At 37.3% G+C, this 4,701-nt stretch overlaps 1 pseudogene; it reads left to right on the plus strand.

The window, feature by feature from the left end:
* The first annotated feature begins 230 nt into the window (after positions 1–230).
* Positions 231–579, plus strand: LOC150059975 (large ribosomal subunit protein eL34 pseudogene; annotated as a pseudogene).
* Positions 580–4,701: the final 4,122 nt, after the last annotated feature.

Below are 4,701 nucleotides of genomic sequence, written 5' to 3' on the forward strand. Positions count from 1 at the left end.
CTATCTGTGCTGTGACCACCAATGCTGACAGCAGAAGAGGTGAATGTGATGAGGCTTCCACGGAGGAGGGGTGAAGTTATTTCCTTCTGCTGCTGCAATTTTCTGCTACCACGCTCTTCGCCTTGCAGTTTGTGACAGCAAACAGGTTGTCTTATAGAGTATATTAGGCAACTGTGCATTAAAATGATAAAATAGCTGTCTTCAGAGGACCGTGGCTCCAGGCCATCAAAATGGTTCAGTGATTGACATATTGCCATAGGCTTTCCAACAATACAGCCCCTGACAAAATCAGGCAGTTCTGAACCCTTGGCAATAGAATTGTTTACCTTTATACCATAAAAGGTTGGGAAAGTACCAAAATCTGCACATGGTGTGTGGCCAGGCTGGCTCTGGGGTTGGTGCTATGAGACCTAAAGTCCTCACTCAATTTTCTAAAATGAAAAACAAACAAACAAAAAATATGTCAGCTGGGCCATGTGTGACAAATGTGTCCAGGACAGAATCAAGCATGCTTTCCTTATTGAGGAGCAGAAAATCATTGCGAAAGTGCTAAAGGCAGGAGCACAGTCAGGAAATTAAAAAAAAAAAAAAAAAAGCAGAAAGCTGCATGTGTGTGCCTAGGATGCCAGGAAAGAAAGAACCTCTTTGATAAATAGAAAGGCTTTGCATAATAAAATGACAAAACACCTGGGGAAGAGGAAATGTTTGTTTTGTCCCCCAGCTCTTGAGGTTCCACAATAGCAAGTGGCCCCAGTGCTTTAGGGCTCTGGCAAGGGCAGAGGGTGGTGGAAATGCAGGGTAAAGAAAACTCTCCACTCTGTGGGTCCCATTACACCCAGCAGAGTAGTCTCCATGTGGCTGCATGCATTTGTCCATAAAGATGTTGGCCTCCTCGCCCCAGTGCCCAGTCTCTGAGCTCCAGTGAGAATTCTGCTATGTCCATACAATAAAGTATTTTTTGGCATTGAAAAGAAAAAAAAAGCTGTGAGTCAGTGACTCACGCCTGTAATCCTAGGTATTCGGGAGGCTGAGATCTGAGGATCAAGGTTCAAAGCCAGCCTGAGCACAAAAGGACCTGAGACTCTTAGCTCCAATTAACATCTAGAAAGCAGGAAGTGGGGCTTGACTCAACGGTAGGGTAATAGCTTTGAGCTGAAGAGCTCAGGGATGAGCCCAGGCCCAGAGGTAGGATGGTAGCCTTGAGCTGTAGAAGTCATGGACAGGGCCCAGGCTGAGTTCAAGCCCCATGACCCGCCAAAAAATGAAGAGGGGGGGGAGAGAGAGGGGGGGGGGAGGGAGAGAGAGAGGAGAGGGAGAGAGAGAGAGAGAGAGAGAGAGAGAGAGAGAGAGAGAGAGAGAGAGAGAGAGAGAGAGAGAGAGAGAGAGAGAGAGAGAGAGAGAGAGAGAAATAGGATGAGGCTAAATGAAAGGACCTCGGGGATATGGAAACAAGAGTCATATCATGAGTATTTGTTGTTCTTAATGTACTGTTATTTCTCATCTCTTTTGCTGTCCCTTTGGCTATCTCATATTGTTACAGTATCTTACCTTGTTATCTGATATATTGCATATACATTTATTTGTTTATTTGAAATAGGATAGGGAAGGGGAAAACAAGATGAGGGGAGGGGTGGGAGGAGAGAAACGGGGCCAAAACCTGAGAAAGGGTAACAATGTTTGTGAAGTAATGCACCTTCTATCTGGCGAATATAATGTAACCCTTCTATTAATTGCAATAAAAATATATTTAAAAAAAAGAAAAAGCAGATCTCATAATCACCTTTGAACACAAGACCCCAATGACCATTTGATTGCTTCAGGTACTATGTGAGTAGAAAAAGCAGAGAAAATATAGTTCACTCCCTTAAAGATAATTGATTTTCTACATACTGTTTATAATAGCAAAGTTATGGGTTTAGTTTAGGTACTAATCATTAGATGAATGAATAAAGATGTGGTATGTTCATACATGGAATGGAAAATTATTCAATCCTAAATATTGTCATGCAGAAGAAATGATAAAAGTGCCAAGCATGTTAAATGAAATACGGCAGACTTCGAAAGATAACTATGACATTTGCTCTAGTATGTGAAATCTAGGTTTAAAAAAAAAAGATATGAAAACAGCATAGGAACTTTTTTGGACTAGAACGGGGACCAGAGCTGGCACAAGAGATAGTATTGGCAGTGAATATGAACAAAGTCCATGGTGTGTATATATGAAAGGATCACCATGAAACCTGTTGTTTTGTACAATCAAATGCACTAATAAAATTTATTCCAAAAAGAGGGAAGAGAGATCAAACTGCTTTTTGTTAGTATTCTATTTATTCTGGATTAAAGGATCCACAAAAGTGAAAACAGCCAGAAAGATAGAATTCTGGTTTTTCAGAATATCCAGACACAACCTAAAACCTGAAGCTTACACAGAATTTTAAATATCTTGAAAACTGCTAGAGCTAGAAGGTCCCTCAAACCCTCATTTTCTAGGATTCCTTTTTTCTAACTTTCTTTTTTCCATTCAACCAGTGATTTAATTCAGTTATGTTTTCAGTTTGTCTCTCAGAGGAGCCAATTAAAGACAGTCTTTGCGAATTAATCTTTCTTTCTCAAATGACTTCCTCTTTACTCCCCAGGTCTGAAAAGTACTCTACAGGAATGAGTCCAGCGGAAAGAGAAAGTTTGCCTTTAGACCTCTTTCTTATAGCTTCAGCACCTCTCAGTGGGAGAATCTAGTTTCTCTAACTGGTACTTGACCAGACAGCTCTTTCCTTCCTACTGAGAGGAGCCCATGCAGAACAGTCTTCAAACTGTTTTTGTTAGCTGTATAAAGCTGATTACTGTTCTCCATCCTAAATGGAAAATTGGAAAGGAGCATTGATCAAGACAGGGAAACTTCTCTCTATATATATATTAAAAAAAACACTAAACACATGCCCAAAGCCAAATCTGTTGATTGAAATAACAAAATTTACTTTGTTAGTAGACTTGCCTTTTTTCAATTTCCAAGAATCTAATCCTTGCCTTTGGGAAGTCAGCCTCTAAAGCTTTTTCATAGAAGAAAATTTTCTAAGACAGTAACGCAGCATGGAGAGCTTCTTCAGGATCCCTGTGTTTATTTTCTACAGGTCACACAGTGTGATCTGTTTCCATGTAGAGGTATATGAAGCAGATCTAAAAGTGAAAAAAGAAAGTTCTGGAATCTATGGAACAAAGTTCAAAATTCTAAATAAATGCCTTATTTTATACCACTTTTAATGTCTGGATTATCTTTTTAAATAAATTTATTAACATACAATTCACATACTATACAATCCATGAATGAGCCAGTATATTCATTGTAGTATATTCACTGACATTCAGTTTTAGAAGACTTCCATCACTTCATAAAGAAACACTGTAACCTTTAAATATAATTCCCCTTTTCTCCATTTCTCTTAGTCTTAAGCATATGGTAACTCACTTGATGATTGATTTTCCTATGCAGGGAATTTTACATAAATAGAAGTACACAGTGTGATATCTTTTCTCTCAGATTTGTTTTTCTGCACATGAAGTTTCATTTTTGTTGGCATATTTGGGCACTTCCTTTTAATAATTCAATATTATTCCACTATATAAAATGTTACATTTTATTTATTCATTCAATGATAAATACTGGGATTATCTCTACCTCCTATGTATTGAATAACACTTGTAATATTTTTATATAATTTTTGGTATCATAATTATAAATATTCTTATACAATTTTTATGTATTGTACTGTGTCTTGCATACAACTGTTAGGTAATGTGATAACTAAACATTTAACCATTGGAACAACTTCTAGACTGTTTTCCACAGTGGTTCTGTCATTTCCTGTTCCCACAGTCAGCATATAAGAGCTTTTCCTTTTGTATGTCCTTGTCAGAACTACTTGTTGTCTCACTTTCACTCTTCAAGTAAAAAGCACACTAGCTCATTTCATTCCAATTTAATATCCCTTATCTGACGGACTTGGTACCAGAAGTATTTTACATTTAGAACTTTTTTAAAATTTCAAATACTTACATAATGAGTTATACTAGGGTCAGGGCCCAACTCTAATGCAAAATTCTTCATTGATTCATATATACTGTGTGTCCATATGTGTATTGCACATGTGTGTTGGTTTACACATGACCCACAAAAATAATTGTTATTGTCTTTTCATATATTACTTTTTAAACAGCTGGATTATTTATTTGGAAATGAGAATTATTAATCTAATAATTTTTTAAAAAAATAAAATACTTTGACCATTAAAAAAAGAATGTGGTTTTCATAGGTAACACAGCCTCACTAACTATACAAGGCCATATACCTGTCACCCTTAAAATTCTATGAGTGGTGCCTCCATTTGGACACTGTATGAATTGTGTATGAATATGTAAAATATCTGCATCATATCTGTGTCAGTAAACCTCCATGTATAGCACTTGCATCTGTTAAACTTGCAGACTTGAAAGTAATACAGCTTCTAGGAAAGTAATACAAGCTTCTAGGAAAGGCAGCTGTCCAGATGAAGCAGAAAAATCAGCATCTCTGTGGATACATTCACCTGATTTTCTGTTCCAAACTCAGCAATCAAATAGACAGTCTCCATGCTGTGTCCTATGTTACAATAATGCAAAGTTTAACAATGAAACTGTTTTTCTCTCAATGTTTGTCTAAGTTTTTTT

This window comes from Megascapheus bottae, chromosome 8, assembly GCF_031878675.1.
Source record: "Megascapheus bottae isolate mThoBot1 chromosome 8, mThoBot2.hap1, whole genome shotgun sequence".
NCBI classification, from domain to species: Eukaryota; Metazoa; Chordata; class Mammalia; order Rodentia; family Geomyidae; genus Megascapheus; species Megascapheus bottae.